This window comes from Falco biarmicus, chromosome 7 (genome assembly GCF_023638135.1).
Source record: "Falco biarmicus isolate bFalBia1 chromosome 7, bFalBia1.pri, whole genome shotgun sequence".
NCBI lineage: Eukaryota > Metazoa > Chordata > Aves > Falconiformes > Falconidae > Falco > Falco biarmicus.
This window is the reverse complement of record NC_079294.1, coordinates 26311087-26327185: the sequence shown is the minus strand read 5'-3', so window position 1 is coordinate 26327185 and position 16099 is coordinate 26311087. Positions and strand designations below refer to the sequence as shown.

General features: G+C 36.5%; 1 protein-coding gene across 3 annotated transcripts in view; it reads left to right on the top strand.

Moving 5' to 3' along the window:
* Positions 1 to 16099, top strand: part of LRRC4C (leucine rich repeat containing 4C) — a 538988-nt gene that overhangs the window by 513297 nt on the left and 9592 nt on the right. The window lies entirely within an intron of this gene.

Here is a 16099-nt window from a genome sequence, read left to right as displayed (position 1 = left end):
AATTTACAGACAGGTTGGACATGTCCTGGCCAAAGCAACAAAACTCATTGAATTACACACTAACACACTGTGCTGTTAACGTTGTTTCATTATATTTTCTTGCTGATTGCAGGGTCACTGGTATGGAACACTGTGTTCAGATAAAGCTCTTCTGAAGCACCAAATTGTTGAAATAATGGAACCCTAATAAAGATGTACAAATTAAGATACCTTTAATGGGTTATAAAAGCACTGTCTATCTACAGCTATTCTTAGAAACTGATAGTGCTTTGTGTGTTTTAGTGATCATGTAATTTTCAAAATAGTGATCTTTGCTGATTTTTATTGGCTGTGATAATCTTGATTGAATTGTATTTGCTGTGGCAATAATAAAGACTAAATGTTGTGTTTAATGTAAGTTGATTTTCAAGGTTTCAGAAGGATGTCACCATTGGTGACAGATTTTTAGATGAAATCTTTTGATTACGTGTGTTTCAGGAGGTTGGTTGTCTTGGTGCATGCTGAATCCCTGCCACAGTAAGCTGTACATCTTTCTTGTGCTGCTGGATATCTTTTCAAATGAAACGCTAAATCCAGAACCTACAGTATTTTGTGGACGTAAAGGTATCAATTATGTCATAAGGACTGCTTTTTAAAAAGAAACAGGTCTTCAATAAAAAAAATTTTCCAAGTGATTCCGTCTTAAAAAAGGCAGGGTGAATTTTAGATAGGCTATACAGACCTTTGTGCCTTTGTTGGTCAGCTTGTTTCCTAATGCTGTTCAGTCCAAAGGATGAACCAAAACTCAAAAATTTCTTCAGCTACTGTAATTAAACCACTGAGTTCACAGCTTCTTTTTAAAAAAAATGTTTTTAGTCACATTGGAAGATACATTTGCCAATTCCACAAGACACAGTTGAAGGAAATTTTGATTGATTCTGGGGACTGGAATGTAATTCTCTCATGTTTGTATCTGGCCCAATACAGACACCACTAATTAGGAGAATGTTCTTTTGGTTCACTGTGAAGAGATTAGCTTCATTTTAGTGAAAGCACAATCTTGGATCCTGATTTAAAAATAGGTATTGCAGATGTTCCACAGAGGAAAGCTCTTTGAAATGTCTCCTTGGGTACATGCAGTTCCCTGCATTTGTGCTTAGTAGTAGAGCATAATTAGATTTCAAATTAATGGATCACGTGACTGCCCTCAAACAAGGCTAGGCTATGGTAAGTCAGTTGGCAAATGAGTTGATTTCCTCTTTTGAGACCTTAATTCCAGTCCCTACCTCTTTTTTAAACGTGTATGTCCATGAAATATGTATGCTTTGTATATTTATACATCTGTGTATTCCTCTGTCAACTAATAACAGAGCAGTCAGTCGGGTTAACGTCCTTGGCAGGATAAAATGGCATTTGTAAATGTCATTATTTGTCTGGAACCCCACACGGCAAACAAGTATATGAGGAACTGGTTTTAGCAGCCTTAAAGGCATGATTATTCTATGAAATAGAAAATGGTAACAAAGACACTCATCTTCCCATTTCATTACCTCTCCCCAGAAGCAATTCTGTTTCATTTGCATGGCACAATATTCAAGTTGTTGAATCCTAGTCTCTCAGGACTGTCTCAAAGGACCGATAATGGTTTCAGACCTTCTGTGTAAACATCCATTGCACACTATAATTGTGCCCTTTCTCATCTCCATCATTTTTCTTATTTCTATCTAGAGTGCAGGACTAGTAAGAACTTAAAAAGGGATGAGACTGAATTAGGGACAGAGAGCACCACAACGTGGTTGTTTTTCTAACTTAGAAATACAAGGTCTATATATTACTCAATGGAACCCAACATAAAAAGCCTTTTAAAACTCCAGGAAAATTACAATACAAAAACAAGCTACAATGAGTAACTCTGTCTCAGATCCTCAAAACTGGGTAGAAACCTTACTCCTGCTTCAGGAATCAAGGATTTGACGATCATGAAACATGTCGGCTTCAATCCTTTAAGTCTTCAAGTATCTATGCTTATCTGTGACTGGCCCACAAGAAAATACATATGAGTGAGATGATCAGGAGGTAGCTTTTAACAGGGATGATAAAAATAGAGATCTTGTAAAAATCGAACAGGACTGCATTTCTTTTCTTCTGAAAACATATGGAGTATAATGAACCTCTTGTGGAAAGAAAGTGTTTTTCTAATGATTTTATTGGGGCCAGCATTTCCTCCTCAGAACCTAATTAAAAATTATTTCTTTTAGATAGTGGTTTGGGGTTATCTTGTAGGGTGGATAAAACTCTCTTGTAAGTCTGTAGAAATTAAATTCTTTAGATTTTTATCCCCAGGCTCTGCAAAAAGTATTTCCAGGCTTCTGAATAGTTTATTATCATCAAAACCACTGTGTACATTTCAGTGTATTGCGTAACAGGCTATTGTTCAGTAAATTCTGTTGCAGTAGTTTTGGAAAGGGGAAGGAGATGAAGGAAAAATTGAAAAAAAAAAACAAAAAGAAGGCAACTTATAAAGAAAATATGGCTTCTAAACAAATTAAAAATATTTTTTTCTGGCAAGCCCTATGTTTTTTGCATTTACCTATTTACCCCTGCAGTTCTAGATATATCAGATGGTCAAAGGAATAATTAACCATAAATCAATGGTTCTATTTTATTCATAATTACAAAGATCATTTTTCATGTTCAGTTTGCTGGGGTGCAACCTTTTCAGTTGTTTTTTCACACCACATGAATCAGTGGCACTAATGAGCCAGATATGGCTGTAGTAATTAACTGAGTGAGCTGATTTTTTTTTTTTTTTTCATGATCTGACCCTTTACTGAGAAAGACTATATAGCTCTATGATCTTGAGTCAGGAAGCTACTCTGCTGAGTTTCAAGATCAAAACAGTTTCAGCTCAGACTAATGACACCTCCCTCCAGCATCTTTCAGCAGCAATGTGTAAATTTATAATCTTCAGTATTGTAGCACAAAGTTTGGCTACATGTACTACAGGAATAACTGCATTAGCTGTGGCACAGGACTATTTTCTTCACCTAAAAGTTGCAACTAATGGCAAATTTCGCACACACCACTCAGCTTTGCTGTGAGGGAACAAATGATAAGGTAAATAATCCCTAAACTGCTTGCAAAAGCCAAGTTTTAATGCAGTTTTTCCAGAACATGTTTACATTTAACTTCTGGAGATTGATCTTTACCACTGTTCAGGTACAACAGGTGTCTGATACTGCATGTAATAAGTATAGGGGGTGAAAAAAATCCATGAAAGAGTGGGTTGTTTGGACAAATGCCGTTTTCTTGTCCAAGAAATGCAGAGTTCCACCCTGTTAAATGAGTATGAATAATTTTCTTCCTACTCCAATATTTTGAGTTCTGCTGTAGACTATATCAAAACTGCACTTTTAAATGCATTTTGGGCAATAAACTGTAGGTCTTCAATCAGCTATCGAGTAATTTTTAAAGTGCAAATCCTTGGCAAAACCTTTTTGCAGTTTCCAGATTTTGAAACCAGCTGCTTTGAGTAACAAGAATTCTGTTAGCTCATACTTGTCTTTGTATGAGTAAGAAAGGAATCAAACATCAAAGATTATGAGTACTGTTTTCTAATACAGTCCTGATAGGTTTATATACTTCGTTCTAATGCAGTTGAAGTGCTGTCAGGCCTCATTAAGATCAAACATTCAAGATAATGGAAGGCTGTGATCTTCTTCAATATACATTGTTAACTCGTGTTTAAGATAAATCTGTAACTCCAAACAGAAAGGTGAGATTTCTGCATATTGCATAAGAAAATGTAATACTGGTAAGGGGCATGGTATTTGCCTAAAGGGACAAGTGGCAAACAGCAATGTAATAGAAACATGTAGAAGCAATCATCCCAATTTCTCTTTTGAAGTCCCCTTAATCACTTCATTGGTCAATGGCACATGAGTTTTCCCTGAGTGAGCTGCCCGGGTAAACAGGGTAGGTAAAATGACTCACTTGATTTCTACAGTTCAAAACAACCTCTTTTGAACATGTTTAGTCCCTGATCATGAAAGTAAACCTAAGGTAGATTTAACACTATCGAGAAGAAAACATCGGTTAGACAAAAAAAAACCCAACAAAAAAACCAACCTTGAACTTGGGACCTTTGAGTACTGCTCCTGAATTTGTTTGTTAATTATGGTATAGCTTTGACAAGTCATAATTCATCAGGAGAGGAGTCAAAAACTCAATTTAAATATTTATACTCTGTACCCTTTAATGTCTTCATTCCAGAGAGAAGACTTTCATGTGTATCAAACGCTGAATTTCTCATGACCATCATCCACACCTCCTAGAAACCTCCCTTTGTTTATTTCTTGTGACAGAAATCCAATAGTCTTTGGAAAGGACAGAGACACCAAGAGTGTCCACAACTATAATTTTGTGTTGAATGACCTGATCTTAATGCACTGAATTGAAATGGAAACTTCTCATTAAAGGAACATTCCAAGATAGCAAAAATCAGTGTGCATTCAGAAGAGAGAACTTTTTTCTCAGGGGGATGAAAAGTCAGGTCACTTTAGTTGAAGTATGAAGTCTGGATTTTTTGAATTTTATTCACGTTATTGATGATTGCACCACTATGCAATGGGCAGAGTGGCAATGACCAAGGACCTTCATAAGGCACAAGTTCTACACAAGGCTGCTCATTGGGATGGATTTGCAAGTTCACCCTAATGTATGAGAGAAAGACTGGATGCCCAAATTAATAAGTAGCAATCTCTTTGGGGTTTGTGTCCTGCAATAGACCTTGCATCCACAATATATAGAGAGAAACTAAGTGAAAGTGGTTTTGTTGCAAATGGAGTCAGCCATTATTCCTTGCAGTGTGCAAGGAAGGTGCAGCAAACCCATGTTCAAAATCCTTGAATCAAGAGAATCAGAATTTCTAGACGAGGACAGTAGTAGCCCTATACCAACTCTCAGGTGTACTGTCTGCTGTCTGCATTGTCTGTTCAGCAATCACTAATGAAATAATTCCTCTCGCTCCTTTGTAGGTTCTTACTTTGCCTTTCAGTAAAAATTGGGAGATAAAGAATAGCAGTGAAAAGCAATTGAATATGGTCTAGTAAGTGCTTTTCTGACTCTTAAGTACTGCTTGTTAAATTTCATTTTGAAAAATGAAGCTGTATTTAGTATAAATGTGAGGGATCCTGGTGAGAAGAAAAGAACCCCAAACCATTAAATGAAAAAATCTGTTCTTTTTGCTGCTGTATAATTTTGAAATGACTTAGCAATTTGTACTATACTTAAGCAGGAAAAAAAAAAAAATGCTGACAACTTGGACACCAGACTGCAGGTAAATGAAATTTTATAAGGAGGTTTTAGTACTCTAAGAAGGAAAAACAAAGTTTATAAGTTCCTGGCAGACCTTTAATTAAATTGAAAGGTGTCTTGCTATGCTACTTTTATACATTAAGGGCAAACTATTAAGGCTGTTTGCTGACTGCAGTATACTGCAGTCTTGCAGGTTACATTGCTAGACTACTTTGTGAAGCCGCAGCAAACTCTCCCCCTTTAAACAGCTGTAAAGAATTATGGTAAGATTTTTATACAGCTTTTCTCTCTTGTTCTTGTGGTTACCTATAGAAAGGACTTTAAATCCTAGTATTTGCCACTAAGCATGAATTTGTTACTTGTTTTAAGTAAGAAAAGAAGCAGCAGTTGCTGAAGGCAAGCTAAACAGCAGATATGGAATGTTTATAGATTTCACCAAATGACGGCTACTCTCTTGCATTCTTTGTCTTCACTGTTAAGAAGAGGTAAGATAATTCATTGCTAACTTTTTCCCAAGTGATCTCTCATGCTCTGGCTCACTCAAGACAAATGTCAGGGATAAGACACACTGTCTAGCACATGCTTCTGCAAATACTGATAGATAGATTATCAGTATGCATATGTTACTGTTGACTGTAGGATGTGGAGTACTAGACTGCTCAAATTGGATGCCTAGCTTTCTGTCTGTCCTGAAAAATGTCTGTTGTATCTGCTGAACAAGACAGAGAGTTGCGAGAAGCTGTTTTAGCAATTCCATAAAAGCAGATTGTTCTTCCAAGCTAATCCTACAGCAGTGCTCTGGTGCTGTTCTGAGAGAAATACTGTTCTCTAACATGATACAAGCGAGTGAGAAATCCACTCCACTTAGGCTTTTTTTTTTTTTTTTTTTTTTTTAAAATGCACTTTCCAAAACAGCAGGGAAGTTTATCCTTATTGGTTTTGTATGTCAAATTCGAGCATAGATATATACCTCACATTTCTAAAGTTTGTCTTTAATTTCAGTTGAAGATAGCAGTCTTCAGAATTTCTTGATATAACATGGTAAACTATGAAAAGCCTGCTATGCTATTTTTCTCTTCAGAAATAGCTAGATTTCAGTGGAGAATAAGGTAATTCTGATATATGTATATGCTTTTTGTCAATGTAGGATTTAAAGTTCACAGGGAAACTTCTAGATAAAAGTCAGTATATAACTGCAAGCTATTACTACCAATTAGTCAATGTAAAACCTCCTAAATCCCATGTACACCAGACACAACACATTATAAAGTCTGGGGATATGGACCTCACTTCATTCACTGTGGGGTTATGTCTGCTGGTTTTATTTCATAGCTACCATTGCAACTCTGTATTTCATGGTACTAAGGAAGAAAAAAAAAAGAAAGGAGATAACTTATTGTTTAGAAAATGGAAAGTTTATTTGTTAAGAACTAAAACTAAATCCATTCTTAATGTGTATTATTACCATTCTTTCAGCATTTCAGCAGTCAGAAGAGATCTTTATTACACAGTTAAAACAAAAGCATTTGTGTTATCTTTACCATTTTTATAAAAACTGCATTTTCATAGCAACTGGTTAGGTGATACGATACCTCCTGATATGCCTCAAGAATGGATCAGTCTTGCTTAGAGGGTAACAAGGATCACTTCAGCTGGAATAAAAATCATTCTGGTTTCATTGACTTGAATGGAGCAATGCCAGTTTATCCTATCTGAGCACTAGACTAAATTTGGCCAACTTCTTTAGAATTACAGAGAAAAAGGTTGCCTTCACACTTCCGGAATGGAAAGAATTAGAAAGAAAAGAAGCCACAAGAATGTACTATGTCTATAACCTCCCCCTGCCCCTCCCCAGAACCACAGAGGAGCAAACATTAATAAATATTTGTTTTTTCCATCATCCCCTCCCTGATAGTGATAGCCTAGTTTTAGATCTATGGCTGCTGTATTAGAGGAAGTTCTTAAATCTGTACATGCCCCTTATCTCTGAAACTCAGCAGCTCTCCTGTCTTCCATTAAATCCTTCTGAGATTTAGATCCCAGTCCAGAAATCAGGTCTAGCAAAGGAGATCTCTGTGGTTCTGTGTGAAGAATGTGAGACATAACTCCCTGTAGTCTTCTTTGGTTCTAGCTTGGTTCAGTTATTACATCTTGTCACTTCCTGAGCTTTCTTAAGTATTGAGCATATGGACAGCAACATGAGTAAAGAAATGAAGGTGTTTTTCCCAAGATGCTTAAATCCAGGTTTTAAAATCATTCTTGCAGATCAAGGGCAGACATTGACAGCCAATTACGTGGTAATAGCTGCCATTAGGCATGCTCGCACAAGTAGATATAGCTGGAAATATCAGGAAAATAGCAAAATCTACTCCTCAATTAATTACATAATCTTCCAGACTAAATGGTCCACTACGTAATTTAGGTCTGTAAGGCAGAGCAGTGCTGGGGATATATACCCTGTACAGTATCAGTAGTTAAATGCAACATTAGCATGTACATTTACCATTGATCTTAGCAGCCCACAACCGCGTGGAACTGGTGTGAAATATTCTGGTGAGAGAGTGCCTGATGATGCCAAAACTCTTCAGATGTATACTTCGAGGGGTGGGGGTGGAGGGCCCCACTGCATTATCAATGAATTTTCCACTTGAAGTGCTTACATGGCCTTCTGCTAATGACTGCCTGAAAATATTTAATATAGTTATCCTCATGCATCATTCTGGAGCAGACAGTATGAGTAAGAATCCAGGAAACAGTTCTCAGCCAGAGAGATCTGGACACATTAGCACTTTTGTCATTCAACTATATTATTGATGTACTCAGGCTGGAGCAATGGTTAGAATTTCAAAACTCAGAAAATACTTTTCTGATAGGAAACAAATGGATTTTTTTGGAAACACTTTTGAACTATATTTTACAAAGTGTATCAGGTATACCTAGGCATATATAAATACATGTATTTGAATGCAAGCTTCATTGGCTGCTTTGTGTGTTGATACTGTCTTTAGCTATATGACCAGATCCCATAATAACTCTGTGTCTTTCAATATACAAAATGAAAAAAAACCCACACCAACCTGAATTCAGTACTTGCACTTTCATTAGTGATGTTCTCCTTTTTGTGTAACTATTTGTTACTGTAAGGTATGACAGCTACTTTAAAGCTGCATTGAGTGTGTCAATTGAAAGTACAACTTTCAATGACTATACTATAGGTGTATCCCTAGCATGGACCATTTAATTTGGAAATGGTTAAAATTTTACAAAGTTATAGGAAACGGAAGAAAAAAAACACCTTTCACAATGGCAGATGTTGAACATCCTTAATAAATGGTAGTATCACAGTTGTCTGTGATAAATACACTTATGTTGTTGTACAAGTTAGCATAGTAATGGAAAGCTTTACTGCAAATAGGCATATTTATATCCTTGAATAACATCAGCTATCAAACTTACTCTACTTTGGACAGATAATTTTGAAATTTGTTTTGAACCTTGGATTCATTCTCTCACTATACATTTTTAAAGTAGCAGAGTAATTTCTTGGAATTTTTTTAAGAATCCAATATGTCAATACCTTAACATTTTAAAAAATTATATTACTTTTATTTGATAGCATGCTTTCACATATATGAAGTCTGTCTTTTTAGCTCTCTCAGTTACTACATTTCTTTTTATGTTATGTGACAGTTTTAATTAGATTAAAAGTAATTTTCCACCTCCCTAAAACTATGCTAAAAGAATGGCATCAAAGCCTTAGTGCTTACATCAGCAATAATGTGCAGTTGACTTTATATTGCAAATCATTATTGACATATGAGATGAAGTCTTGAGCCCACCGACATCAAAGACAAAACTCCCATTGGTTTCTGTAGCAGTTAATTTTTAACCATCATTTTCTCTCATGCATCTATTTAACAATGGAACTCGGTGGTGGGCTCATGAACATAGGATATGTATTAGCACTTCAAAGTCTGAACAGCTGAACAAGCAGGCAGCACTGCTGATACTGGACCTTGTATCCTGTTGATCAGCTTGAAGCAAATAAACAGCACTTCAGTGAAAATGATCATTTGCTAAAGAAGTACATGCCAGCTTTCCTGGATCTGATATTAATTTCATATTGATGTAATAATACTTTGAATTTGGCCAGTGATTTCAATAAGCAGTCTATAAGCAACCTCCATAGAGAAGATATTCCATCACATAAATGTATATTAATCAATTTAAAAAACATGTCTACATGAAAATATGAAGTAATCTATTATTTTTCTCTGAAAGACTTGTTGCAGTGTAAAGTTTTGGAAAGATGATGTCTTCTCTGTGTTTATCTTTTATGATTCAATTTATAGATGGTCTAGACAGAAAGAGAATAAGTCATATAATTTACCACTGTTTTTCACAAACTCCTTTGGAGCCTTTGATTTTCACCAGGCTGCCTCCAAAGCTTTCTTTGTTAATGATAATTTTTCCAGGCAGATCTACTTAATCACTTCTTGAACCAGTCCATATATTCTGCAAAGGTATACACTATGTTTTGGGTACCTCAGGAAAACACACTGGATGGATGATACAGGATTGTGCTAGTGCCCAATTTCAGCACATATAGAAACAGAATGCTCCAGTATTAACAAGTTACTTCAGAATTAATTTAAAATTAAAACAAGTCGATGTAAAAATGCATAATTATTTTTGTTTGCAATATTCAAAGTAAACAACACAGTTATATAATTTGACTTAGTTATGTCTCTGGTTTTGCTTCTAGTGCTTGAGTAAGTTGTCAAGGGAAACGATGGGTTTTACCTGTTAAAGTAAAATTCAAATGTAGTCTTATATGTACATGTGTGACCCTATGACTATGCTTTATACAAACATATTCAGGGGTTAATGCACTTATTACGGCAATTTATTAATTTAAACATTAGTAACTCGTCACTTTAGAGTGAAACTGGTTTTGGAGCATTCTGTCTTTCAAAAGTACTGTGGTCCGTGAGACATCATCAGTCCTTTACTAGATCAGAAACAGACGTTTGTGGCAGAAGGACTGACACTTGAGGGAATATCATTATTGCAGATGGGAAAGGTGGAGTTCATATTACCCTGGACTGGTGCAGTGGTACCAGAAGACACTTTGCCTAGTTGCATGTGAAACAGTTATGAACCTCTTAACTATTACCTTCTTTCCTTTCTTTCTTCAGCTACTGAGGATAACTCCCTGAATGTGAACTGTTGTTCTTTTTCAATGGATTTACATCTTCCTAGTTGGATAGCCTGTCATGGTTTAACCACCCAGCCAGCAACTAAGTACCCCACAGCTGCTTGCTCACTCCCCCACCTCACCCCTCCCTGGTGGGATGGAGAGGAGAATCAGGAAAAGGTTAAACCCATCGTTGAGATATGAACAGGTTAATAAGTGAAATAAAGTAAATAATAACAATAGCAATAACAGTTGTAAAGAAGAGGAGAGGGAGAGAGAGGAATAAAACCCAAGTGATACACAATACCCACTGACTGATGCCCAGCCGTCCCTGAGCAGTGATTGACAGCCCCTGGCCAACTCACCCCAGTGTATATGCTCAGCATGATGTTCTATGGTATGGAATACCCCCTCGCCTAGTTCGGGTCAGCTGTCCTGGCCCTGCTCCCTCCTGGCTTCTTGTACACCTGCTCACTGGCAGAGCATGAACTGAAAAGTGCTTAAGAGTAAGCACTGCTTAGCAACAACTAAAAGATCAGTGTGTTATCAACATTATTCTCATCCTAAATCCAAAACACAGAACTGTACCAGCTACTAAGAAGAAAATTAACTCTATCCCAGCTGAAATCAGGACAATAGCCCCAAATGACAATGAATTTGAAACATCACGTTTTGGTACTTGTACAGTTCTATGCCAGGAATTTTCCTTTAGGTTTTTTAAACATTTATATTTAAAAATTAGTTCAGGAATTATCAAGACCCTGTCTGAAATGAGGCTTATATGAAAGGATCCCCATGGTCAAGGATCAGAAGATCATAGCGCATATATTGGAGAGACTCGCCAAGAGGAAGCTCTGAGAACGGTTCACAGGGGAAAGGCGACAGTAGGCCCTCAGGAGTTCCTGCCCGTTCCCGTTGTAGGAAGGATTCGACTGGGTCCCAGGTGATCCATATCAGTGTCTGTGGGCTGTTCTCTGGGTAGAAGAGAGGAACGCTTCTCATGAGAAGTCCAAATGAGTTTCAAGAAGGAAGAGCATAGCGAATATCATAAAATGTAATTTCAAACTCACAATGTATTTCTTCAAACTTGCAATCTATAGTGTCAACAGCTTGTGGCAGATACTTGATAATACCTGCCAAACCAGAACAGCATCTGAATACAGTCCTGTAGGAGAAGGAACAAAAGAAAGTATATGCAGATGAAATGACAAGTTTAGGATATTTAATGTGTTTCTGGAGGTGTACAAATACTATGGTAAGAATAATAAATACAGGAATCTGTATAATAGGACAGAATATTTCCTAAGATTTCATCAGATTTAGTTTTAAATGTCATGGCATGTTGGTATTCTAAAACTTGATGATCACACCCTTTAGTATGTGCATAAAGTCCACATGCGGTTGGAAATGTGATTCAGGATTTCTGGGTCCCTGTCCAGCCTGCACTGCTGACACCTTTTATTATAGCATATCCACTTGGACTTTTGTGGGCTGCTGTGAGCAAGAGTCATCCATGCTCCACGCAGAGGCAGGCTCTGTCTTTGTGCTCTTAGGCCAGGCTGGAGCCGTGCTGAGAGGCACATTAGCCTGGAGTCAGCAATAAGCTAACAGTTGCTACGTGGCTGTCATTTGGAGCAATGCACATTGTATCTAGGCAGCATGGAGTGTGAAGCTCATGTTTGCAAAGTATTGTGTAGACACATGCTAAATTTTGGCAAGTGATTTAATGCATTATTGCCTCAGTTTCTTCAGCCGTAAGCTGAATAATATTACCTATCTCCTTTCCAGAGGGCTTGTGAGGATGTGTTTGTGTTTGATTTCTTATTAAGGTGATACAATCAAACACGGATGGTTGCCAAAACTCTCATTGTATGCAAAGGGACCTGGGGTCCTTACATTCATGCAGCTCCCAACAACAGAAGTATCAGGTCAAAGTTTGTTGTTCAGATCCAGGAAAATACTTGTAAGTAGTTGTTATAGCCCCCCTGAGTCACCACAGTTTCATTCTTAATTTTATTTCACTAGCTGCCTCCTAAATTGAATGGAAACATTTTCCCACTTGTCATATTTTAAGGTGTACAAATACCATACGCAGGAACACCTGTGACCTGTTCATTGCCCAGCAGTGACAGATCTGGTAATAATGTGCTTGCTGTTCTGGCTGTGCTGCACTTTGGTAACACCTAGGGTTTAATTGAAATACACCCTGACCTTGGTTTTGTTCGTGAGGCATAGAATAGACATAATTACTATGAATCTACTGAGGGATATTATGGCAAAATGTTGTATTACTAATTTTGGCTCCACACACCCTTTTGGAAAAAAAAAATAAATCACAAGTCTCAGTAAAAAACAATGTGCTGCAGAAAATTACTAAAACAAGTAATTTTCCAAAAAATTAACTTCTTATATTTCTATGTACCTATTTTTTTCTCTCAAAACGCTATCACAGTATGATAATTGCATTGCCCCTAACAATTTCAAATTCCTTCATAATTAAATAAACAGCTTGTAAATTGCGGACCACAAAATGCCTGTGTTCCACTCTTACCTTAAGGGGTTTCCATAGTTACCAAGGACAAGAAGTTTAACCATCTTTTGCCAGACTGGAGGCTATTTGCAGCCTTAACTTTTTATCTCATGTCTCTTTTTCTCTTTGTCTCTTTGTTTATTAGCAGAATGAGGGAGTAATTTGGACTCAGTCACTACAAATGCAATGATGCAAAATGGACTCAGCTGCTTTAGTGAGTTACTAGCTGGGTCTGTTTCTCCTAGAAGGTATTTTAGAATAATGCGTACTAGCAATACAGCCTGTAGTTACCAAGGTTATGAAATACCTGTCAAGCACTTCTGCAATTCAACATCAAATAATTCATACCTTAAAAAAGGAAGACACCTTTCTTGACACAGCATTATAGCATAGAAGTATTTAGGCAGATACCTATGTTAATTCATACCCTGAAAAGCACTGGTGCAGATTTTGCATGGCTGCTTTAATATACTTCCCTTTCATCCCTCAGTGTTCTTTGTTTTAGATATTGCAAAATGCATTTGGAAAAATGGCACATGTTAAGGCACAAACTCGATTTTTTTATGCCACTGAAATGGACAATCTTCTGATTTGCTAATTTCAAAATAATCTTTAAATCTTTCTAAATGACTTCAAAATTTTACCAGAGCATCTCTGTTGCCAAAGTATAGAAACTACTGCTAATCCACAGCTGCATTATATGCTCATCAAACGAAAATATTTCTGTCTTTTAGTGTGTATTATGCACTGAGGCCAAGAGCTCAGCAAGGCTCAAAGGATGATTTGTATGGGTAACAAGAATATTCAGCATTAGCACATGCAGTAGATAAATGCACATATTGTAGTTTAGAAAAGGATGTTTTGCACTTTAAAAACTAGACTCCAATTTTCTAGGATTAGGATTAAACTTTCTTAAGGGCAAGTATATAGTGTGCCAACATTTTTTCTTGTTCTTCATTGAACTGGCTACTGTATATCCATTCGTAGACTATATGGTGTTCTGAGCTGACATTTCCTATGTTTGCTTTTTATAGTTTTGACTAGGGAGAAAACTGTAATGAGTCAGGGCTAACATCCTGGATACCATCAGCCTTGCATTTTTTTTGCTTTGCATCTCTTAAAAGGCACATTTTAATATGTCATATACTTAACCTGCAGATTTTTGCCTGCTAGTTTGAGATCCTGTAGTATGTTGTTGAAAAATGCTCCTATGTAGAAAGATTTATAATAGACCAAAACTAGTTTCTTTGAAATGAAGTATCACTGTAGCACCTTTAAATAGACGTTGTCTTAAATCACTGCTAGTCTGCTTAATACAAAGAAATATTACAGTGTTTCAAAGTAATGACCTCCAGTGTGACAGAAGTGAAAACTGCAGTGTTTTAGGCCAGTGCTTTGGAATATTATATGATGTTTTATTAAGCATTGCCTTTACACATATTTTGTTGTGGTGCACAGATTTCTTCCAAATGGGAATCTGTGATCTTCTTCGATAATAAACCAGGAGATTAAGAAAGCATCCTTTCAATCATTATAGATGTGCTGTGGTTTAATTGCTGCTCACGGAGGTATTTCTGGCATAAGATAGTGAAATCCTGAAGGTGCTTGTATGACTTCCCCTTATATCATGGTTGGCACGTGAGATGTAGTGACATGCTACTGTAATGAAGAGAATGCCGTTATCAATCAGAGCTATTACAAAATTTCTTCTGTACAGTTGCCTGTTTCCCCCTACATAAGTACCTGTCCAGAAAAATATAGAAGATGAAACAAACAAAAAAGGTTCAGAGAAACTTTTATCAACTGAATTAGTGAAATGAGAAGAGCAAAATGGGAGTTGAATAACTCAAGGGATCAGCAATAAGGTAGAAAACCTTTTTACCTTTAAGGAATTTTGATTTGAATTGAGCTTAAGTCAGTACAGAACAAAAAATTCCTAATGTCTACATGGGGTCTCAAGAAAATGAATCCAAATTAATTTTGAAAAGGGACTAGCTAAACAAAATTACATTTTTTTTATGGACACTCCTAATTGAAATTATAGTGTCCTTGATTCAATTTAGCTTAAATTAAATTCTAAATAAGAGTGTCCACACAAAGATTTAATGCAGTATAATTAACCCACTTTAAAAGTTAATTCCAATTAAATTTCTAGAATGTTGCTGGGTGGACTAATACAAAGCTCTATTGTGGTGGCTTTTATCAAAGAATTTAAATTAGTTCATCACGAGTAGTTCGAAGATTGCTCCTATTCACACCACTGTAAGCAGCCTGAACAGAGAGATTAGGACTGTTTTGTCCCCTTCACCACTTGGGTGACATCCAGGGAAAGGTCAGTAATTCCTTTTAATAAAAATAAGTATGTCCTAAAGAAATATCCATTACATGTTGTATGATGTTTCCTATGACTTTCTTATAAAATTAGTAAATGTTATGAGTTGTAATAAGGACACAAACTGCAAATGATGCTTGTGAGTAAAAGAATATTTATAAATAAAGGGACTTACCAGACTCATTTAGTTTAAAACACTATGAAATCTCTTAATTTCCATGTAAAACGAAAATATTTTTGCCTAGATCAATGCACACTAAATTTCTCATTTTTAAAATGTCTATTTCATGTTAATTTCTGTTATATGCAGTTAAGGAGAAAATTTTAAACAGTAGGAAGACATGAGGGAGGGAACATGAAATCATGCTGGAAAATGGGGTGTGTGAAATAAAGCTGTTTTCTGTATAACAAAATAAAAGAAATGAAGAAAAAGACAGACTGGGTCAAACTCATCCTTGATTGAACTCCCCTGAAATCAGTGGTGATTCAGGGAGATTGAATATGTCCAGTCACATTTAGGTCTTTCTGGTCAGTGTCTTAGTGATTCAGCTGAGTCTTAAAAAGCTTGCAGAAGAGAACCACGAAGTATCTGTGGTACAGCAGTATCCACCCTGCCTCCTACACTTACATGCTTCAAGGGGTCACACAAAATCCCAGCTATGTTCCAGAGCAGAACAGTGAAACATGCATAGAGGAGTATAATTTGCATTGTGAGTGTTTTGATTTATCTGGTCTCATGAGCAAT